We start from the raw sequence: 24,629 nt of genomic DNA, 5'->3' as shown, positions 1-24,629 counted from the left end.
AAAGGCGAAGATCCGGCCCCGCCCCGCTGCCCTTTTTAGGGCTCGTTCCGGAAAAATTAAAGCTCGGAAAGCAGAGGAGGTCCCGGGGCGGCCCCGCCGGACCCCGCTCACTTTCTTAGCAGCCTGTGACCGCGGAGCGCCGGGTCCGGAGAGCGTCGCGCTCGCAAAGCCCCGCTTCTCCTTTTCGCTAGCTTGTTTCTTTTTTTTTTTCTCTCTCAATTACGGATGGAAAGAGCCGCCGAGCAATGCGGGCGCGGCGCTGCTTTTTTGGAAAGTGTCTGATCTATAAATACCTCCGCGAACGCGGAGCCGCGCGGCGGCCGACGAGAGCTCCTCGGTGGGGCCGGAGCGGGCCGGGGGCGGCGAGGGCGCCGAGCTCCTCCCGGAGCCCCCTGCCCCGCCGGCGCCCGGCTCAGCGCCGCGCCGTGGAACAGGAGCCAACTGCAGCGCGGCCCCGACGGCGGAGCGCACCGCACCTGCCCCGCCGCTGCCGACCCTTCGGCCCTGCGGCTGCCGGGCGCGGACAGGAGTTTCTGCCCGCTCTGCCCGCAGCTTCCCGGCGCGGCTCTCCTGCGCGCAGCTCCCCTCCCGCTCGGACCTCGCTCCTTCTCTCTGTCCTGAGTCAGCCCATGGCGTTGAGCGCAGCCGCTGCCCCGTCGTCAGCGCCGTTTCTGCTCCCGTTTCTTATTTTCCTTGCACACCACCTCTTTCTGTACGACCTCTTCCATAAGAACGGGATCAAACCAAAGAGTGCTTAAATTCTTGCTTTTTTTTCTTGCTTTTTTTTTTTTCCCCGAGTGCTAAAAATAACCTCCCCTGTGCCTCCCTTCCCAAGAGAAGCCAGTCTTTCATATGCTGTTCCCAAGCTCAGAGCTCGCAGCCCCTACATCTTCTTGCTGATGAGGGTGTCAGATGTAATTACTGTTGAAAGCCGCATCCCATGTTACGTTCTTGTCTCTAATCTCATTACTTAGGAATATTTCATCTCCTGACTGTTTATTCCCGCTTTTAGGAAAACAACTCTCCCGTATGATCTGTAGTGTGCAAGGCCCCTTTCCAGAGGCATGCAGGAATAACAGCCCAAGCAGCAGTAAGACACAGCCATGTACGAGATGTCACAAAAGCACACTCCTCCTCCGAAGCAACAAGCCAAAGCATACACTAAAAGGCTAAACAAATTTCCGCCTTGCATTTTTAACTGCAGATCACAATATCTGTGGGTTTGAGTCAGTTACAGCATGTGCCCAGGTGCCTCTACGGAGCGCGGACTTACCTCTGTGGTGGTCCTAAGTGCTGTCATCTGCCTCACAGGCTCCGCTCCAGTCCTGCAGCACCTTGCGCCCAGCTGAGAAAGGCTGTCTCAATTGCTCAGTTTTTGTTTCACTGCCTTTGGTGATGTTCCAGTTTCAGTGCTCCTCCAGTCACTGCAGAATGCAGGCGAGACAGGAGCGTAGCTAAAAAAGTCAAAGTTTCAGGGCATTTGTCATTTTTGCTAAGGAACTACAGGCATAAATCTAGATATTTTCCTTGATGGGTGATCTGGGAACTGCACACAGTAATTAGGAGATGTAGAGTTCTTTGGGGGTTTTTTTGGTGATTTTTTTTTGGGGGGGAGGGGGCATATGTTAATATACAACAGTTTTGTTACCAGTTCTTTCTAGTGCTTAACATACAGCCAATACAGTTTGGCACGTGAAACTTAGCTGAAAGAAAGCTCGTGTTCCATTTCAGTAAGATTCTAGATATTTTTTTTTCGTTTAAAAAACACAATCTCAATTTAAAAGTTAAATTGTGACAGAGAGACAGAGAGAGAGAGACAGGTTCTGGGAAATTTGACTGAGAAGTAGGAGCAATTGTATTGTACCTTTCCATTACAGCTGAGCTATAATTGGCCTCATCGCTACTATGAAAGAACAAAATATTGGAATCTGTTGTGCAGCGGGACAAGTGACTTTACATTAATCTGAGAAACGTGTAGCCTTACATACAACATCCTCTGTACTGAAAAACACGGTGGAGGTGTGAGATGCACATTTTAGCAATGCTAGACAGCATCTTCCTCTATTAGATCCTTTGTGCCCACTGATGACAGGCTGAGAAAGAAGAACCAAGGTTCTGCTTTAGCCTCCCTGTAGCTCAGCTCCACCTTTGGGCTAACATGGCAAACATAACGTTCTTCCACTGTGGCAAGGATTCCAAGACTGACATGAATAAGGAATACTGCTGTTAGTTGATGTTGGTGGGTAATTTTAAGAGCCTTCCTAAGGATGGGATAAACTGTGTCTGATGTCCAGCCTTTACATGGACAACTGAGTCGCTCGTCTTCTCTCAATGGGAGCTCTGGGTCTGGAGGCAGCAGGGTCTGGTGGTGTAAGGCAAGATGGAAACATAGCTAGTGCTTCAGGAAGATGTTGACAGATGAAACTCAAATGTTTCTGGTCCCTTTTCAGATATTTGTGCTGAAGTGCTCTGCATGTGTTTTGTGCCTTTGATCCTCATTTGGCTGATTATACTAGACTCCAGGGCTGGGCCGTCCAACTCGCACTGACGTCAATGAGCCTTACACGCATAAAATCCTACTGATTCCTGTGGTTCCTATGAGCCACGTGGTTTCATATGACGGACAGATTGTTGGTGTAAATTGCCAAAGCCCCACTTACACCAAGAGAGAAGCTGCACTTCAGTGGCCCCTTGTGCGTGCAAGTCTCTGGATTTTCCCTGGACCCTGTGGCTTCCAAAGGCAAAACTTTGCAGCCCCCTCTTCTGAAGCCAGTCAAGGTATTTTCACTAATTGATTTCAGATCATTCAGCAATGAATCGGCAATGAACACAGAAACGCACACTGATTTTGTTTAGGAACCTTCCATTTTGGGATTCTCCAAAGGACAGAAGGTTTACTCTTACATGGAGTGGTCCTGCTTTCTCCCTGTTCCTGCATGACATGTCTGACTGGATATAGCATTGACTAGAGTTCAGAGCTGAAGGGATGAACTTATTTTTCATTCCAAATTTCTTTGAAACTTTCCCCCTCCTCACCCCAGATTTTTCTGTACTTGCTCTTTTAACAAGGTGCTAGCTGATGTTGCACTGGGTGCATTTTCCTGCACTTCTCTACTGCAAGTACCCGAGACCTTGCTCTTGTTGCTGCACCTGAGCTTAAGAGTGGCTGAGGAAGAAAAGGCAGCTCATCATCTGCAGGAACTGGCAGCATCGTTTAACCAGTTTAACTTCACACAGTTTGTGTTGCTCCAGGGGGTTGCTATGCCTTTGTTGCAAAACTCATCTGACCTCGTGCGCCAACAACAGTGATACCAGTAGGTCTGCTTGGGAAACACACCCTGCCACTTCCACTGTGCACCTCACTGCTTTAGGGGATGTCAGCATGGCCTCAGCTCAGCTGGGAGGTGGGTCTCGCTCCTCAATCAGAGGTGAGTGACCCTGTCCTCTGAAGACAGAGAGGGAAGTCTGTCCTAAGTTTGTGCTGGATTCAGGGTGGGGTTTGTGGGTGTATCTTTTGTTGTGGTGCAGGTTGTTTTTGGGTTTGTTTTGGTTGGTTGGTTGGTTGGTTGTGTTTTTTGTTGTTGTTTTGTTTTGTTTTTCTGTTTTGGTTTTGTTTGTTTTTAACATTTCACATAAAAGAGAAGTTCTTGTCTCTGAAGCTGTATTTCAGAGTTTCACAAATCTGCCCTCTTTCAATGAGTGTAGATAGGTCTGGCATGTCCTCACAAGACGAAATACTTGTTTACTAATGCTTTACTTCGCCAGGGCTGTCTGCTGGATTCCCAGTCAAAAGCCACTTACCACAGGGCTGATACAGGCTCTCAGCTCATAGTGGCTGGTCACTGAAGCCCAGCACCCACGCAGGGAAACCTGGGGTAAACGTGAGCCTACTGAAAGCAGCTAGCTGCCTGACTGCTGGTGTGCTGAGGGCAGGGGGTGGTTAGGAAGCAGAGGAGAAGGCATCCCAGTCTACCCTTAATTACAGTACCTTAAAACCACATTCTGCTGTTTTCAGCCAAGGCTCCTTGTTGTCTTAGGATGCATGCCTGTAAATGTGAAATAAGTAAATGACTTTATTGTGAGGATTTGGCACAGGAGAGCCTTAGCAGCATCCCAAATGGTTATTTAAATATCAATAACATTTTCTAATTCAGGCTACAACAAACTTGTGTGGAATCAGCAAGTTACTAGTATGACTGTGTGTGGCCATAAACAAATACACATAACATAACACAGAAAACTTCCAGTCAAATAAAAGCAACCGTAATCTTCGTCACCCCAAATCTATTTTTGTTTACAGACAACTCACTCTCGTTATTAAACACGCAGAACACTTCCTGGATGTTCTCGTACACGCTTGCAAGCACACGTTATTAAATCCGTCCTCCTGTCTCTGCTCACCTCGCGCAGCCCCGCAGGAACCGAGCGGCCCAGCGGCCGCGGCACGGAGCGTGTGCGGCTCCACTGCCCTCTCCTGGGAGCAGGCAAGCCGGAGTTCCGGAGGACTCGGCCTGCGGAGCAGAAAGCGGCGTCTTAGGTCAACGCTCATGGTGTTCCGCCGTGAAACGCCTCTCCAAAGCTTTGCACCGCGGATGTGTTGTCTGTGGAGACACAAAACACAGCGTGGGTGGGTCACAGATCCCACTGTCAGGGCAGCAGGGCTGCCTGATAGTTGCAATCCCACAGGTTACAACCTCTCTCTCCCCATAGAATTAGGGTCAGATACCAAGTGCCCTAGAGAGGAACACGTCACAGAGCGGGCAACCCAACCTAGCTGTCCTCCACAGCCTGTCCCGTGGGGCTGGGAGCACTCACTGCTACCTGCAGGATCTCTCACTGCCCAGGAGCCCAACACCAACCATGCCACCCAGCCCAGAAGTTTCCCAGGTTGTCTGCAAACTGCACATTGCTCTGGGTCCAAAGATGGCTGCTCCTACTCATGTGTACAAGCTGAGTGGGTAAAATAACAGCTCTGTATGATGCTTGCCTTGAAAACAACAACAAAATAAGTTGCATCTCATAACAGGGAAGACAGATATAGCTAATACAACATACCATCCACTTGACAAGACTCTCAAAATAATGATGACTTTGTCTCTGAATAGCAATAGTCTGACTGCTAAGCTCTGCTTTTTAGTCCCATCTTCCAAAAGCAGCTTCATTTACTCTTGTATTTCCTGCTCTAATGTGCCTCCTGTATTTTGTGTAAATATCTCTTGTTAATAGCCGCACCAGTCCTTCAGTCCAGCGTGAGGGTGATAGAGCACATCCCTTAACAGTGCAAGCAGCCTTCTTCCTTGAAGGACTGAAATAAAAGAAGTATAGCAAGTGTCACACTTTCAGCTCTGGTGGTCCCATCACCTTGCATTTGAGCACTCAGAAAGCTTGTCCAGGCTTTCCAGATAAACCCAGTTTATAGGAAATGGAACTGGGTAAGTCTCCTTAATCTCAGCTGAAGAGTAAGGTCATATATCACATCTCTTTTCAGTAAAGCAGGAGAGAAGGAACTCTAGCACCGTTTTCCAACCTGTCTTCTGAGAAGAGAAGCAGAGCAGCTCTGGGGAATGTTTCTCAGAAACTTCCCAACCCTCCAGGGAAGCTAGAGCCATTCACTGGATTTCTGGATTGCCAAGGACTCCTTTGTGTTTGCCCTTCACAACCTGTTTCCATTTATTCTCACGTCTTTGTTGCCTTAGTCTTAAACCAGTCTGCCGTGAGCCTCGAAACCCCTCATCTCTTTGCTCTGGGTAAATCAGTCTGAGGGTGGTTCTGACTTTTCCTGAGTTTTTATCATCATCTGTTTCCTGCTCCCGAGGGCATGCCTAGATGCTCAAGTCTCACCAGAAGACCATCCTGACTGCAGACTTCTGAGAAGAGCATTGATGTTCAGTGCCAGCAAATTTACTCAGTGGATGGCTTTCTCTCTGAAACTGCCAACAAAGTTTTTTTGGAGCAGACAATTTTTAAAAAATCCCACAAGAGATTAAAATAAGCAACTTGTTTTGCTTTAAAATTTCTAGGACCAGATCTTCAAGCAGTGCAAATTAGCATAAGTTTTCTGATGCTCTAACCCTTACAATCTGAGTGCAAGTCAAAATTGGGCATGGTTTTATTTAAGGTTTGGTTACTTTTCAAGGCTGAAACTCAAACAGCTCTTCGGGGTGGGCACAGTCTTTCTTTATTCTGTATTTGGGTTGCTCCCACCTCTTTTGCTGGAGTTTATTTTACTCTCTGATTTATTTTCTCTGCTGAGATGTACTGTCCATACTCTTTCACCTCTCCTCTCATTCACGTCTCTCTTTACTCTCTGTTGTCCAACCTTTTCAGCTCCTTTTCTCTCTTCCCCCTCCTGTCTTTCCTCTTCCTTGGTAGTTCCTTTTCCTTCCCCCTTATCTCAGCAATCGCTGCCAACAGCTATATTTGGAATAGAGTGGGAACAAGCTATTCTTGTGACTTTACTTTGAAATAACTGAGAGGAGCAGATGATTTTCTTTGAACAAATAGAGGATATATCGAGGCAGGCTAGTAATGTCAAAATTACATTATTAGGGAATACCTGCCCAGCAGGTTTGTCTTTCCCAACTCTCAGGATACCTTGACTAGCTATGGGCTTTTTGTTTGCTCTGTTTTAGCTTTAAATCCTTTTGTGCAAAATTCCTCTTTCCAGCTTAGTAGCACGGCGTCCTATCAAGGCCTAACTCTTCATCACAGTGTTTGGGCACTCGCACATCGAGGGGAATGACTGCCACCTAGAATCTCAGATGCTAGAATTAGCTGAAACAGGATATATACTTGTTTAGCACTTGAACTCAATGCTGTTGCATGTTCTAGTGCAGTCACAGATACAGTTACAGAGCCTCACTTTGAATAGGCTAGCACAGAAAAACGCTGGGAGGAACAACTTCCTATCGTGCAGTGTGATTTCTCCATGTCCTCTCACATTAACTCCTCATCACCACCTGTTCCTCATCACCACGGTTATTTAACCTGTTGCAAGCAATGCATTAGCATAGCCAACAAGATCCAGAGTTATACGAAGAGGACAAAACAGAATGTATTCCCCCCTGTACTCTGTATTTCTGTGTTTATATGATCAACTCCCACATTGGAGTTAACAACAAACAAGAAAGGAGGCCAAATGAGAAATTCAGCATTATAGCTTAGCATTTTGAGCCTGTGCCAGAAGGAGACCCAAGTATATTTGTCTCCTCTGAAGAGAAGCAGGTTCTAGTAAAACCATTCTGCTGTACATGCATTCGTGTGTGAAACTGCTTCATACAAAGAAAGATATGATAAATTGTGTGCAGAAAGATGTAGGGAAAAGATCTTTAGTTGCAAGTTAAAAAATCGAAGGTAGAAAGGCTGCTAAATTAAATTAGTCAAGAGAAGAAGCTGGAAGGAAATGATTCTTCCATCCATTGAGGACTTTCTGGAAGTCCTCAGTAAGTCAGCTAACACAGACCATCATGCTAACACGGAGCTCCAAGTTTGTCTTTGCAATAATTGTTAATACATTCTGTTTGCCAACAAAAAATGCATCCACAGCAATACTTTAGGAGGGTAAACTTGGCAGAGTTGCAACATTTTTTTCTCAGACTATCTAATAGAGAAACAGGTAGTCCTCAAGCAAACAGACCCTTTTCCAGCTTCATGCTGCTACTACCACCACCCTACAGATCTTGAACGTGCCACACCATGTGGAATCTAAGCATGGTGAAGAAGACTGAAAAGATGTCATTGAGTTTTAGCATTACTCTAAGTCCTAGAGACTGCTGAGTGTCTCTTTGGGCTCCTGCCCCTTAACACGGAGCAAAGGAGAATTTAGCATATGCTGCAGACATATATTAACATTTCATATTGAATTAAATGCAAGTGCAAAGACTAGGTATGTTCCATCTGTATGAGGTAAGTTTTTTGCAATCTTGTACTGCCATAGAAAGCAAATATGTACATGTAAGCCACATGTTGGCAGACACAATTGAATTCCCAGGTATTTGGAGAACACTGCTAAATCCAGAGTGAACTCAGAGAGGATTTAGCCTTCCCCTGTTACTTTTCAACTCTTGTCTCATCCTCACCAACTTGCAAGCTTTTTTCTCTACCTCCTCAACTTCACACTTTCAGCACAGCTGAGTAAGGCAACCACAAAGAGCATCTGAAAAATAACCTTTAGGTTTAGGGCTCACATTGGACTAGATGGGGTGCAGACCCCTGCTGAAGAAAGAGCTAGCCTACAGCTGTAGGGATACCAACAAGTCAGTGATCACTGGCCCTGGCCCTGGAAACTGCTTCCAGCATTCTCAGCACCCAATGTACCTTGGCTTTTTAATACTGACCAGGTACAGACATGACTAAAGCTTGTCAGTATCTAAGCCACAGCTAAACACCATCAAAATTTGCAGAATAGGCTTTCCCCAACCTCCTTGATCTGGAACAGCTGAGAAGATGAACATTTTTCGGAACCTTTTTAACACTACTCAGAATTGAGGGAATTTTTCTACCCTGTCACCCTCCCCCTCAATGTTACATGCTGGATTCAGCCCCTTTTTGTGCCTGAACACATCTGAGAGCATTTATTCCATCTCATAGCATGGAACCCAAAATCAAATTTCAGGCACTCTATGTTCTGCCTTGATCTCTGACACAGATTTTGAGCTTTACAGTAAGTGAGCCAGCAGGACTGGCTCCACAGGCAGGTGAGGGTACCTGCCTGGAGAAGAACTAAGGTCCAGTAGGAATATGCAGCTGGTGTCTTGATTTCCACATTCTAGCCTCAAGCAGGTGATAAGAAATGTACAGGCTGTGCATTTGGACAGGGCTAATGAGAAAACTAAGTACTGCAATACAGATAGATAGAACCACAACCAGCAAGAACCTTCCAAGCATCCCAGAAGAGATGATCACTGTTGCCATAATACTCAAACAACCTGAGAAGAAAAAGGTGTGAAGAAAGAGCAGCAGCGGAGAGAGGTAATGTTTTGTACTTTCTTTCATCTGTAAGAAATATCAAAGAATGGGAAGTATTCCCCCTGTGATGTACAATGGACTGTCCTTAAAGCTAGGCTGAATAATCATCATAATATGAAACCCATCTTGCGATTCAGGGCAGCACTGGCGTTGGAGCATCACCAAAACCACCAAGTCTGCTGTGTGCCTGAAGGGGCTGACCAGAGCTGATCCGGACTTTGCAGGCCTTCTGAATGCACACCTTATTGTAACATGATTTAAAGTTGACAACATGTCTGAAAACACACATAATGTCAGAGAAGGAATGAAATGTTGCTTCTCTCTCTCTCTCTCCTCCCCAACCTCATTACAGGCTAAGGAAAAATAATGTATGGAGAATAATACTTCACCATCTAAAGAGTTTTTTTGGTTTCTAAATCTAGTGAAGAGTCATTGTATATTTTGACAGAAAAATGAATCAAAATAATAAAGTGAATACAAAATTATATTGCTGTCAATAATTTAATTTACACAAAATAGCACTGTGACATGGTAATTGTTATATATGATGCAGCATTCAGTATAATATTTGGAGAATGCATTATAGAAAGTCAACATTTAACTACTAAAATCAACTTACATAATCAAAGCTGTCAGGGAATCTTTACAGTTTTATATTAATTTGAATGTAATTTACTATAGATGTGTCATTCTTAGAGGTGCTTACAATAGTTAATGATCTCTGCTTTTCCATTATAAAATCCTATTTTCAAAGGCTTATAACTTGGTCTTAAGAACTCTCAGCCCTCTGGCACATTTTCCTTTGCCTTTCAAAAACTATGTTAGACATTTTAAACTTTTCTCTCAGAGCAGAAAGTCTGGTTACTTTCAAAATTCATTTTGAGGATTTGCTAATTTGCTGCTTGCTACCCAGGGATCTCAAAAAAAGAAAGGTTCATCGTGGTAGCTGAAGATAACATTTCAGTTACATTCTTTTCTTCTATTTTCCTGAATATTTTACCTCTGAGACCATTTTTCTTGCTTTTCTTGCAGAGTCTAGGTAAGCATCTTCCAATACTGCATCCAAACCTACTTATATTTACATCCTTCCTTTTCTCCTTACTTTGCAAACAACTAAGATGAACCAGAAATTGCTCACTTCTCTTAAAGGTTATCCATTCAATCAGAGCAGCAGTAAAACTCACTAGCTTGCTGGAAAGTGTGTGCAAAGAAACTTTCTATCTGTGGGAACAAGGGTGGGTTAAGACCACTGCCCTGTAGCCCGGCCAATGTTGCCTCACTGTGCCCTCGCCCTTCACTCAGCATACTTTTGTTGCTCCCCCAGTACCACGGATGGATCCCTCTTGAGCAGCAGCCGTGTTCTCGCTGTGCTTACACAGCCTCCAGCACTGCTGGCCCTGGGATGATGACTGTTCCTGACTGCTGGCCATGGGCACTTTACCACAATACTCCGAGGCTCTGGATTTCAAGATCAGTTTGAACATGGCAGGGAGAGGAAAGCCATGGGGTTGGCAGCATTTAGTTGCTTCAGTGATTTCTGCCCCAGAGCTAAGATACTGAAGACCAATTGTCCATAAACACTTCTTACTGCCAAGGTCATGCTGTTACAGTTATAATAAACTCAGCATTTGAAAGGCAAATTGACAACACAAATACATCATTTGTAATGGAAGCAAAGTCAATTATTAGCTTGTCTTCTTTTGTAGACCAGGACAGGGTCCTGTTTTCCTAAATCCTGCTCAGATTCACTTTTTTTTTTACTTTTTTTTTTTTTTTTTTTTTTTAATCCATTCCTGTTAGGTGTCATTTTGGGTTCCCTATCCCCTAGCGTTCTTCGACCTCAGACATTAGAGTCAATGTGCACAACTGTATCCAAAAGCTAAAATCAACAATTGCCATGTAACCAGATAGATTTGCACAGCTGTCACTTGTTCAGCATCCCTTCACTTTCTGTTTGAGGATAAGGGCTTTTTTCAAGCATTTGTGGTACTCTACTCTAACCATTTCTTTGGTCAGTGCCAACACCTAGGCAAAATGCTTCCTTCCATTTTTGCAACATTACTTTCTTCCTTATTTGATAAAACAAATATATCACTTTCTAATAATTCAGTTGTGTCACAAGTCAGGTGGGAACCTCCTTTCCCTTGTGCATGTTGAGAACGGCTCTGTAGCTTTGGACAAAAGATCTGCTGCTGACACATCATATTTTTGAAGCTGAAAAGTAAACTCTGTCACAGGCTTGTTGTTCTGATGACGGACTTCATTCAAGAAAAATATGATCATATTTAGGCTGGATAGAACTCATAGCTGACATATGAGTACCAAGGCAGTGAGATTGCATAACTCTTATCCGGGGCAGATCACAGCATCAAAAATCCTATTGGGAAAAATGTCAATTTGATTCTCTAGATTCATTACTTGGTGGTATAAAGGAACTCTAGAAAGGACTCTGTTCCCCTTGGTCATTCAATTGGACACAAGCATGGTGAGCATCTGGATAAACTATATTCTATATACACATTTGACACACTTAAGATGTTTATTCTATTCTTGGAAAAAATAAATTAAACAAAAAACTACTGTAAAAACTGGTTGTAGAGGGGAATACTGGCTAAAAGTTTTTGGATGTTATTTCCACATTCTGTGTGTTGAGAAATCAGACCTAAATGATGAAACTTACAAATTCTCAGAGTAGTCAGTGACTGCATGGATGTCTCCTTCTGCAGAATGAATGGGACCTGACAACACAGGACCTTAGGGGATGTTTTTCCAGATTGGGTGATGATTCTTGCACCTTCATTGTCCCTCACAGAAAAAAAATCCATCAGATTGGTTTATCTCCGTTCAATATTTTTACTCCTTGAATCTCAATGAAGAGGTTTTTCTTTGATGTAGGTAGCACTGCCCGCTCTCCTGAGGTTGACACCCACTTCATTCAAGTATTCCTAGTGCAACAGGGATGTTAGTGGCTTCTGGCTCCCAGCCAACATCCCACACATTTCCTCTGCAGAAAAATGCCTTAATTCTGACCCACTGTCTTTCAAGTAGATAGTGAAAAAAATCAGTCACAAAGAGCTTTGCTTTTATCTGTGCTTCTCTTTCAGAGAGATCGGGGGGGGGGGAAGAAAAAAAAAGGGAATCAGACGTTTTCCTTTTCTTTTTCAAGGTCTGTGACAGTAAGGCTGAGTTTTAGTGAGTGCTGCTGTTAGTATTGGAGCCCAAAGAGAAGCTGAAGGCATTCAGACAGTGGTGCTCATAGATCTGGGTAAAGGGACTTTGCAAGCAGTGTAACAGCAGAGGGAGTGGATCGCATTGCCTGCCATCAAGCCAGCGACTGCATCCAGGACCTGTGCTACTCAGCAGCTCTTCCACAAACCACTCTTTCTGAGTCAGTTCAACTACCAGCTACTGTAACAGAGCATGTATTTTTCAGGCAGAGCACTGAAAAAAAGATCAGAAGGGACAGAATCTCTTGGCTGCCAGCTGAACTTTTCCATCTTTGCCATAGATACATACAAAGAACACTGCTGATGTTATCTGATAACTACAGTGCAGCGTGTTCTGGGCCCAGCATCTGAACAGGTAAGAAGAGAGTGTACAAACTTGTGAGCTCAGCATATTATAAACCTGGTTCTGCCACCACTAATGGTTTCAAGTTGTGACAAATTCTTCAACACATGCATTCTTACACCCACAAAAGCCAAACCAGTGCATGGGGGAGAAAAAAAAGGGCACCGTGGAACAAAGCCGTCCATTTCATAACTCCATTGCACAGAACCTTAGGGGAAAACAGCAGAGATAAGAGGTCTGACACTCATTACTCCAGCTGAGCATAGGTGAGGAGATGTACATAGGTGAAGTGATGTTTACAGGGGAATGTGGAACCCAGGATTACAATCTGAAATACCAGAAGGGCCAAAATCAGAAGCCAGGGAGAAGAAAAGTGTTGGCAAACCATTTAGTTATTTCAACAACGTATGCTGCTATCGGGGTGAAAACAAAAAGAACCAAAACAGCAACAAAAAGCCTTACCCTCCAAGGTAACAAGTTACAGAGCCATAAATATTTTGGGGAATGGGTTAAGAGAATAAATATAAATCAAAAAGGTACACAAAAAGTAAACCCCAGAGATAACGACAATTCAGGAAAAAAATCAACAAGTGCAAGGCAGATGGCCCAATCTTGTAATACACACAGAAAAATAATCTACCTTATTGAAGAGAATAATGTCTGGATGAAATAAGAAAGATAACTAAAATGGAAAAAAAAGAATTAATTAAAAGAAACCATTACAATGACCTTTCATAAATAAAATTTCAAATGTTGCACACATGCAGATTTGAGAAGTGTGATGTCTGAAAGTTTGGAGACAGTAAAGAAAATATTCAATTCTCAGTACCAGGGATAACCGTGGATTTTGAATGGTGAGAAGATGTACACCGTGCTGCTCCAGGTGATCACGGTCTTGGAAAAAATGCATGGAAAGCTAAAAATTCGAGGAACAAAACCAAAACAGTAAAAAGAATGTAAGTTAAAATACAACTGGAGAAAAATGACAGCAGGAACGATTTCAGAAAAAGAGTTTGGATAAATTGGACGAAACAGAGGAAAAGACTGAGACCTGTCACTGCCATGACACTTGCATTACATCTCACTTCCAAGTGCAGAGTCCAATTTGGAAGAAGGCAAGAAGCAGAATATTCTCTTCATGGGGAAAAAAAGCCTTCTTTCTTTTGCAAGTTCCTGTGTCAGGAGCCATTTTATGGGGCTGCCAATCACGGCAAATCAACTGAAAAGCCAGATCATTTTCTAAAGCATCTACCTTCCTAGAGAAAGATTTGAAAGTTGTCTGTGTACAATCCAGCTGCTGCTTTTAATCTTTTCCTGACAACAGTAGTTGTTTTATTACTTTGACAGTCATTTTTAGCCCATGAATAGTACCACAGTCCTTGTAAGATAGGAAAATCCTTTTGATCTACAATTTCATAAGGTTTAGCAATGGACAAAGAGTTTTTCCGGTACACTGGATCACACACTTGCTGAAGTTTAGGCATAAAGCCACTAAAAAGGCACTGAACCACCCTTCAGGAGGAAAACAAAAATCCTTTTTGATGAATAATGACTGCCAGAAAAAAATAATCTTTTACAAAAATAATATCTACTAATGGAAAATTAAGAGCAGGGTTGTTCCTGATATAACTTTGACACATTGCCCAAATCAGTCATAACTTTCACAGTTTTAATATAGGACCATCTATAGGACAGAAAGTGTGGATGCATTGTAGGTAGGTATAAAAAGGGAAGGCATTTCTGGCTGTGTAGTAACTAAGAGAAAATGGGAGAAGGCTCAGGCAGTCACAGGGTAGTTTTCTAGCTTAGTTGCTTGTTCTATTTGCTCTACAAATAAGAAATGTATGCTTTGTGCATATCTACCTATGGGGAATATGTAGATAAGATGCTGAATTACAGCCTAATTTATTTGAGTCCTCTTCTCTAAAAAAAAAAATGCAGCTCAGAGTATATACATATGTACATATACATACATATATATATATATCAACTATGTAAAACCCATCGTATCTCTGTGCATTTTTAGTAACTGAACTGATGAAGTCTGGCTTGATTTCCTTTGAAAATTGTACGTCCATGTTGCGTAAGGACATTCATTTCTAAAAATCCACAAGTTTATCGTTTAAGCAGAGTGAAAAGAAACAATCTTCTCTTGCTTGGTGCAGTTAGACATCAGTTGCCTTGATAATTAGACAAGGCTGATCAGAAGGAGATTAAAGGAAGATTCAAGGAAGGACAAGATTTTCTCTCGTACTCCCTTAATTGTTCAGTTATTCACTTATTTTCACTATTTCTCAAACAAAAAACACTGGATTTCCTACATTTCACTAGATAGCTTCAATTTATAATCTTTTGAAATTTCCACTGAATCCTCTGAGGTCATATTTTCTGGCAAAACACCGTCCTGACCCCTACAGTCATGACAAAAATATTTTGCTCCAGTATTTTCAGATATATTACAAACTGCTCTTTGGTTTCACTACATTCTTTTGACAAAATGCTGATACTTCTCTGTATAATTATTATTTAAAAAAAAATAAAAAAAAAAAAAAAGAAAAAGAAAGAAAGGAAGGAAGACAGAAAGAAGGTAGAAAGAAAGGTAGAAAGAAGGAAAAAAGAAAGAAAGAAAAAAAAAAAGGTAAAAGTCTTCCACAATCAGCCTGAACTGACCCTGGTATCACTGACCTGAAGAGGTTGGCTCCCAATACTAAAAGAGAACTTCACCTCTGCCTCTCTAATTTTCCAGGTTTCTAAATGAAAGACTATTTGAAGTCCCAATCTTGTTCTAGCCACTTTAAGCTATATTTTCAGCTCCACTGTTTTGGGATAATGAAAAACTCTGAGCTTTGTATATGCAAAATTTTTCTTTCCATTCCTTCTTCCAGACTGGGAAGACTCCGAAGAAATAGCTTTGTTTCCATTGTTGTTAGTTCTATTTAGAAGTTCCTGCAGTACATCAGCTTGCAGACCGTGTGCACAATGTGCCTGAGTGTTTGCCCACTCAGCTCTGTTAACTGAGTATTTCCTTTTCCTTATTGACTGTTAGAATTTCCTCTTTAGACTTCAGTTCACTGAGGAGGGAATGATGCACTTAGGAAAACACAGCCCTGTGTTTCTGCATACCTTCTGCCAACATCTTGCAGTGCTTTGGATAAAGTATTTTGCAATAAAAAAAATGAATGAAAATTTGAAAGCAGTTGTGCTCTCATAACCTATTCAAACAAAAGAGTACATGTGGATGTATGCTTCTCTAAGCACTGCACATGATCAAGGGGAGCTCCGGCACTACCAAAACCAGGAGCAATTGCCCCAAACAAAGCAACTTGCTGTTGCCAACTGTTCCCAGCACAGAAATGTTCGGGGAGTTCTTGCTAACCCAAATTGCCACCATTTGCCATTATGCAGCTGCCAAGAAGATCATCGCACGTACAAGGCAGCAGCTCCAGAAAGCCTGTGGGAACTTTGTGGGAATGGGACTAGTTAAACTTCAGAGTGCAGTCATACTTATTTAACGACAATTTACGTCTGCAAAAGCATCGCTTTCTTCACAAACTATTCATCAAAAGATCAGCTCCATTCTGATCTTCAGCATTGTGAATCCTTTCTGATTCACAATACTGACTTTCAGGATATTTAATCTAATAAATTTGAAGTAGGTACAAATAAACACAAGTGACATTATGCTAAATTACTTAATTATGCACCAACTTACACAGTGTTATAAGTATACATATTAGGACCTTCTGAAAGAAGTATCTGTAAAAAGGACAGAATATTACTGACATGATCAGAAACTTAAAGCTTCGCCTATTTTGCCTAAAAATGTGTTATTAATTTTCAAGTTGTGATCAACAGTCTTAGAATATAATATCTCTATGTGATGTTTCAATGTTCTAATCACTGTACATAAGAGCAATCTGCCTACTCAGTGCTCTGTCTCTGGCAATAGGCAATTACAATTTTTTTACAGAGAAACATACAAAACTGCACGTTTAGAGCCATCCTCCCCTTGCATGCTCACTGACATGACAACAACCTGAGCCAGAGCTAGTCTATACCATATTCAAAAGTTACTGACAGACAGCTTTTCTCATGGAAGACACCCGTTGGTCACATTAGCATCCATCATGCTTCAAATGCTTTCAATATACTATATACCACAAATGTTAGAGTATGCAGTTTGTTGTTAAAATTTACTTTAGAGTTTTGGTTGTAAGATACAGCAATTCTTTCATCAGTCTGTTTGGGATGAGAGAAACAATAAAGAGCTTTACACCTTGGAAGGTGAAGAAAAAAGAAAGAAAAATGTAAGTTTCCTTCTCAGTGGGAAACAAAGGACCAGTCTCTCGGCATCAACAGGCTGAGTCAGATCATCTCTTGCAGAAGGAGACAAGTGCTCTCTTATGAATTACAGTCCCAGTTGAAGTTTGCCTGCGTAGCTGAGCAAATCGTAAACATGAGGCCCTTTATTAGCAAATACAGCTTTTCCAGGGACAGAATGCTGACTAGGAAATGGCTTACTTCCTAGACATCCAGACATCGGCCTCAAGACAAAAGAAAAGGAGAGGCCAAGAGGCACTGAGCTGTGCTTATAACGTCCCTTCTGCAAAACCTCTTCCAAATGCTCATGGGTGAGTGTCTGCTTTTGTTCAGACTCAGCACTCACATCTCCTTTCCTTGCTCCTTGATGTGAGGGTAAGTGTTGCAGCAATCACGTTCTCCCACATCTTTTTGGGGAGGAAGGATACTTGTTTTCTCCTTGATTCACTTACCACCCCTGAGCCAATATCCAGTACTGCTGGATCGGGGAGCCTGTTGCAAAAGGTAGATCACTGTTCTCTCAGTTTCATAATAATCTAAAAAAGGAATTACAAACAGCTAAAGAAGGACTCCTGTGGCCAATTGGCCAATAATGCCCTCACACTTCATTCCTCTGTTGTTCAGCAGTCAGTCCTGACTGGGGGTGTTAAACACAATTCCAACAGGTTGGCAGAAGCACTGTCAAATTGCTTGTTTCCCAGTTCCCATATTCTCTCACGAATCAGAAACCACTTTGTATTACTGGAGTACGAGGAGCCATCCTCTAGAGTAACAGAGACAGAGCATACATAAGGAAAAGGATGAAATATCAAAAATAGTTCTGCAGCATTTGCATAGGTTTTACATGTGTTGTATGAATTTACCTGTTATCCAAAAGTTCTTACTTAAATAAGAGCATTTAGTTTGAAGACTGGAGGAAGTGGTATTTCATACAAACATGAGGCTGCATTCAACCACAGATGTTTCTTTTGAACACACAATGTTCTAACAGTACAAAAATGGAAACCTTTTAAGGGTGATGCTGACAAACCCCCATATTTGCATATTGATGTTTCTAAATCCAAAAGACTCACTCCATTAAAGCTCTCCTCAATTTTCTATGAACAGTTCTATAAACAGAGGAAACACCTGTATTTCTGACAAACTCAGTATTGATACAAATTTTTTTTAAAAAAATGTTCAAAACATTTTCAATAATCAGACAATACTGTGATACATATTAAGATCTCTTAATAGAAAGGAGAACATATTGCTAGTAAGTTTCTAAAGCCGGATATGTGGGGCTGTTGATTTTCTTTTCATTATTAAATTTGGAGGAAATTGCAGAATTGATTGTAATCTTGCCCTTTAGCACTTCTTTGCTGAGAAATATCTTCACAGTCTGTTTAAATTTCATTTAACAAATATGCCTTAAAAATAGGGGTTTGGAAAAAACAAGTGTCCTGCATCCTTGGTGCTGAAAGGTGAAGTGGGCTATGTTTAGAATCACATTTGCAGAAAGTGAACACCTCAATAAATGCTCTGTGTGGCCATTTGTGACAGAAGGCTGTGTGTTTGCCAACGCAACCTTCATTTTTTACTTTAATAGTACAAGGCAGAATAAATATTGTCTCCACTCATGTGACAGCCCTTTGATAAAGCAGACTTGGCCCAGTTGATTAGGAATACGTGTCAAACACAGATAATGGGGAAATCCCTTTCACCAGTGTCACACAACCTCAACAACCATAATGAGACCAATTTAAAGAGCCTTCTGTTTTACGAGAGATATTAATTGCAGTCCTGTCACATAACGTACAACTCAAGATCAAATATGTAAAAAGGATGGAGACTGAATTTCATCCCATTTTTGTTGTGATTATTAATCTTCTTGTGGCATCATGGATCTCCACACTGTTGATCTAAATATTCCAGGTGGTTGACATCGCCGTGGAACAATCTGTATTTTTATGAATACCAGAAGAATGCCAGGCTTTTTGTTCACCTTTCTGCCATTATTTTTATTCTACTCTGGGCAATTTTTTCTTCCTTTTTTTCCCCCTTATTTTATTTCTATCTTTTTAATAGATTGCTTGGTTGCTGTTGTTTTAGTAAGAGCACAATGAGAGTGCTTTGCAAAAAGAAGGCACCATTCCCATGTATTCATCCATGTGGCTGCTTCCTCATCTCTCATTAGCATGGTATTCCCACAAATGCTTTTCTTCAGAGCACCTCAGAGACTTGCAATTAAGCATACATCTAAGTGTTGCACTGGACTGGAGAACAAATTATACTTATGCATGCAGATCAGAACTCTCCATTCAGTATTCCAGAAGACAGATCCTCATCCAATTACTCTTTATAGCAGAACATGTGCTCTCCATTTGTGTGTCATAAAGTCTTTGCATTGCTAAAGCTCGCGCTCTCAGATGGGACTCCTTCAATTGAGGGAGAGGATCGGTCTGCCAGGTGGCAGATGCTCCTGGCTGCAGCACGGCATCAGGGATGCTCTCCCACACTGCTCACCTGTGTGTCAGAGCAGCTGCAGGCTGATCACCTGTACGTGGCAGATGCTGCCTGCACGTGCATCACGGCACTGAACAGCTTTTGTTCACCAGATTGCATGCCTGCTTGCGTTGGTGATTTACTTTGAAACATAATTTTAACAAACATATTGTCACTTATCAGATAATGTACTTTCTAACCATATCAGGGGTTTCTATTTGCGAGGGGTACATCTGCAATGAAACACAGTGGCTGCAAAACCATGGCTGCAATATACTCTGCTCCAAATTGTTCCCAAATTATACCAAAGTAGTAGGAACTTAGAAAAACTTAGTTCTTATTCCTAATTCAGTCATCAGGTTAGGACAATTCAGATTGCCCTGAGATACTGCAACAGCTGAACCTTAAGGCAGTTGAGAATCCTAAACCTTTTGTCCTAGCAGTGCTAGAAACTCCAAAAATGAATTACGCACAACTTGTACTCCCACTGTGATGGCCATAGCAAGGTTGGCTTTTTCTCCTGACTGAAAACAAGCCCAAAGATGGGTTAAGATTAGCCAAAAGATGGGTTACTTTTTCTACGAAGTATATTAAGAGAGTTGCAGGAGTATTTAGCACTCCTGCAAAGGAAAGGCTTTACACACAAGACCAAGTTGCTATCGCAGACAGCTTGGGACATCATAACAGACAGTCTAAAACTGCTTGCTGTAAGAGCCCAGGCAAGACCAAGGTGATCTGCTGAGTCTTAAGGGACTTCAGGTGATGTGGCAGGCAGTTTCTAAGAAACTTTCATACATTGGTACCATGAGTGAAGTCTGCTTTTTTGCTTTTTTTTTTTTTTTTTTCACAAAGCTTGCAGATTCAGGAAATGCAGTGCAGATTCAGGAAATACACATGCTGTAGAATTTAAAGCATGGTGTAAGTGTCAGCCAAATGAAGTAAAACACAGAAACATATGCTTTCTCAAGCCCAGCTTTATATAGGAAAATATTTGCTTGCTTTAAGATATCTCTCTGAGAGACAGTGGTTCCTAAGTCCCATCTTCAAGAAGTGAACCAGGGTCAGTCCTGACCCAAAGGTGCAATTATGTATTTTGGAGTCCCAACACTCATTTTAAAAATCCCAGCTAGAGTTTATCTGCATTTTAAGTACCTGTGTAACTTTGTGAATCCTGTCCAAGGAGTTTAATTTGCTTCTGAAAATAGGTGTTTTAAAAATTATAAATATGCAGTTCACAACAGTAAGAGCTCAGCATTTGTTCCTATACTTGCTGGACCAGAAAGCAAGTCTGGCACTGAAAAGCACAGCTCTTTATTGCTCATATGGAAATTCTGAGGTCATTCCAGGTGACCCTACGCAGAGATAAAAGGACTGACAGAGTTTCTGTGAGCAGTGTTTTCTGATCATAAGAAAAAAAGAAAATACAGATGTGAGTGCATTCTCTAGTAGGATTGTTGACTAATACTTCCATGATTATTTTATGACTTTTTAAACATTTTCATTAATGAAAAATAATATGGGAAGGCAGTGTGATGTACTACTTCATACTCTGCACATTGACCTTTTTTTGAGATTCTTTATATTTTTCTGAAAAGTGTCATGTACATACATGTACTAAATTAAAGACAGGAAGTTATCTGGAGTTATCTAGGAGTACGCTTCCGTATTTTGAACATGAAAGAGTACACAAGAATACTGATAACTCAGTGCAGTATTTTAATGTTGGAAAATACAGTAGTTTTCAGTAACTGAAAAGACTTATGAAGAAAAAAAAAAGATTGGATATGTTAATTAATTTTGATTGTCTTTTATACTGTCATATCATGAGCAAATAAGAAACTCGGGTATGTAAAAGCAGAAGTTGCTCTCTCCTGCAGGGAGATCACTTACCCACTCAGCTGGGACAGACCCTGTTCTGTGACCTCTGTGAAAGTTGCCCCAGGCTCCCCCACCACGTTCTGAAAATCATCCTTTGTCTCAGTGCCGCTGGTCACATACTAGCAAAGGACTCTGCTATACTGAAATCAATCAAACACACTGCTCCACGCTTTAATCTTTTGCACCATAGCCAAAGCAACAGAGAGTTACCATCTCACGAGTCCCGTATTTGTAAGCATTCTGCAGAAGAAATGTATGTGACAGATTGCCTTCTCTGTGATCAACATGTCGATTGATATTTTTACTTTGTTCTGTGATATCTGCTTCTTAAATAAAATGCTTAATGAGTAAATAATAGCAAGGGCAAATTGGTCCATATTAACAGAATTTCAATGACCAGGATAAAACCGGGAGTATCCAGAAAACAAGCCTTCCAGTTTACAGGAAAACCCAGTTCCCCAACCATCAACACAGACCTGCCAGAAAAACATCTAGACTTCACACCAGCATTAAAATGCCCCCGGAGTGGTGCTCCCCAGCACTGTTGTCTGCACAAGGAATGAAGTACAGTGTTCTTGCATTTTTTAATGGCTTTTCCAGGACATCTGAAATGCCTCATGAGAACAGACACATGACATCCTCTGGACCCCTCTGTTTGCTTGTCCTACGTGACAGCGGCCATTCAGCTCTGGGATTCTGTGAACAGCGTAAGCACCTGATAGCCCTCAATTTGAGGTGGCAGCACATCTTAGCCTTCCAGCAAACATCCCAAACCTGCAGTCCTGGTCAATCCCTTCCTCCCTTATTAAAGGAAATGGTTAATGTCCAGGTCAGCTAAGCAGAACATGTATGGTACCCTGAGGTATGATATTTCGCATGAGTTGGGGAGATTGCATGAAAAGTGTCTCTAGCTGGCTCCCTCTCGGCTACTGTTAAAAGAAGATGCTTGTTATTCCAGAGGAAATTAGAATACTTCATGCTCACAAAGTATTTAAATTGCAACTACTTCAAAAAGACAGGCTACAACTGAAATTTTCAGCAGTGGCTTTCAGAACCCCACCCTCAGCAAAGCAGAAAGAAAAGAAATGGGAGCTCAGCATTTCTCACAAATAGGTCTGTGTAAAACCCCCAGGCCAAAAATACTCTTCAGACATCCTCAGAAAGCATAAAAGATCAAAACTTTGGTCTCAGCCCTGCATATCTGAATTGCTAATAGATGCTCAATACTGTCTCCATCTGCAGTGTCACACAATGAGGATTAGAGGTAATCGTGTTCTTAAGGAAAGGGAGTGTTTCACACTGCCAGAAGCATCTTCGAGATTCAGATTCAAAACTATGATCTAGCATTTTCTGGTTTGCCCTGCACCATGTTTTCCAATCTCCAGTTAATGAACAGCTGCACCAGTGCTGCACTGCTCTCTCTCTGCCAATAACAATGGGACACTGCAAAGCTACAAAGGCTCGTCCTGTCCATTTAACCAGCGTGTCACAAGGAGACAAAGCACAATGCAGGCCAGTGAAAAGTCCACCCACAAACTTCATTTCACACTATGGAATGAGGCACTTGATGAGTCCTCTGTCTTCCTGCTCACAAATGAGTTCACACGACAACAACTTGAGCAGTTTAGAGACTACAGCATACAGCCTTCCAAAAAGTTATCTGTTTGCTTTTTTTTAAAGTCGTAACGAAAAATACTTTACCCCATTTTATTAATTCATTCTTCTTCAAAAGTGTTGTGTTCAGTGCAGTTTAAAATGTAACACTGAAAATTAAACAGAGCTAAACAATTAAAGGGAAAAGGGAAAGCCATGTCATCTGAATAAAACAAGAAACTCCTAACGCTATAGTTTCTAGCATATATAGAATCACAGAACAGTGAATATAAAATCTGTTACCAGAAACACACATTTTATTGCTACCAAAACACAGTTTGGTTTTGTAAAGCTTAAAAACCATTGTGCCTTTAGTTATCAAAGAGGTGGTATTTATTGTATCCATTCAATTCACAACTAAACATCCATTATAGCTGCCCAGAGCAACCAGAAGTCTGGACTCCCTCTGCGCACACACACATACAAACACACACAAAGAAATTGACAGAACATCCACACCACTTCAAGAGGAGGGGCTAACAGAGCAACAAAATCAAGTATTAACCATCAGAAAAAGCCATCCTCCACGCATGTATGTTTGGAAAGCAGTATTACATTGCTACTGTGGTGTGTTGGGGGAATTGTACAAAAAAGTTACTATCAGAGAGAAAAGAAGCAAAAAGAAAAGGACAGTGAAGAAGACTAAAAACTAGCTTTATAGAAGTGTTTTTTTTTTCCCCAAACAGAGTGATAGAAATTAGTGGGGACTTATTCAAACAAAATATTCCGGAAATAAATCTGTTTTATAAATATTTGAATCTTTCCTATTTGTTTTTACTCCAATTTTATAAGCCCTCAAGTAACCATTCTAAGCGTCTGATTTTATAATTAATCAATAACCTTCATGGGGAACAATGATGAACTTGGAATGCTTTTCTGAAATGAGGAGTCAGGTGATGGCTCAGGTTTACCTGCGCTGCTCATCTTCAGCTTTTTAGAAGATTCACAGGCAAACTTCCCCACCAATGTTCTCCTGAAGCAGTCTCAGCACTATAAAGCACCAAAAGCACCAGCATTTGCATTTGGCTTTTCAGCTATGATAAAATTATTTCTGCAAAGCAAAAAGAGGTTGATTTTTTATTTATTTTAACATAGCATGCAAGAAATAGGTCAGACTCTGCAACACCCTGAACGTTTTCCCCAAGATAAACTCAAGTTGCAGCAGGGTGGATCCAAGGCATAGTCTGGGGGTCTTTTGCCTGAATATACTTTCTTCTGCTTATTATTCCAACAGCAGTTATACCAAGATAGCTAAGCACAATCAGTACAAAACATAATGTTGCCAAAAACGTTCTGAAGACAACTAACATCACCTAGAACCTTTAATCCTACTATATCACTCATAAAAATGTTAAGGATCCATTCTGTCACTCCATTTAAGTATAGACACTGCAGCTCCTTTGACTTAACAAGGATATTTCCCAGATTAAGGATCACAGGAATCATCAAACATGCAAGTCCCCATAATCAGGAGAGAGAACCATTTAAATATCCTTATGATTAAGTGAGGGCATTAAAAAACAACTCTGACACACAGCTGAGCACAATGAAATCGTGTTAACAAACCTTGTGCAGATACAGCTGGAACAGGATATGGCCCTCAAAACCAGCTGAAATCTCCACAAAGCCAGGTGAAAGATCCTCAGGTGGCCAAATCACATCCCCCTTGAAAAGAAAAGAAAAGAAAAGAAAAGAAAAGAAAAGAAAAGAAAAGAAAAGAAAAGAAAAGAAAAGAAAAGAAAAGAAAAGAAAAGAAA

General features: G+C 41.6%; 1 long non-coding RNA gene across 5 annotated transcripts in view; it reads right to left on the bottom strand.

Annotated features, from left to right (window-relative positions):
• Positions 1 to 608: 608 nt before the first annotated feature.
• The window catches only part of LOC122159986, a 73,883-nt gene continuing 49,862 nt past the window's right edge, over positions 609 to 24,629 (bottom strand). For 3 of the 5 annotated variants that reach the window (XR_006168722.1, XR_006168723.1, XR_006168724.1), the window contains exons 7-12: positions 24,439 to 24,537; positions 23,784 to 23,923; positions 4,402 to 4,601; positions 3,989 to 4,046; positions 1,274 to 1,454; positions 609 to 721 (exon numbers count right to left, since the gene is read on the bottom strand). This is a non-coding gene — a long non-coding RNA (uncharacterized LOC122159986). The remainder of the gene's footprint in view (positions 722 to 1,273; positions 1,455 to 3,988; positions 4,047 to 4,401; positions 4,602 to 23,783; positions 23,924 to 24,438; positions 24,538 to 24,629) is intronic. The other 2 variants (XR_006168725.1, XR_006168726.1) reach the window with 2 other exon arrangements.

Source organism: Centrocercus urophasianus, unplaced genomic scaffold, assembly GCF_019232065.1.
Source record: "Centrocercus urophasianus isolate 14NV4802_14NV808 unplaced genomic scaffold, USGS_Curo_1.0 seq_17, whole genome shotgun sequence".
NCBI classification, from domain to species: domain Eukaryota; kingdom Metazoa; phylum Chordata; class Aves; order Galliformes; family Phasianidae; genus Centrocercus; species Centrocercus urophasianus.
This window is presented reverse-complemented; position numbering and strand designations above follow the sequence as displayed.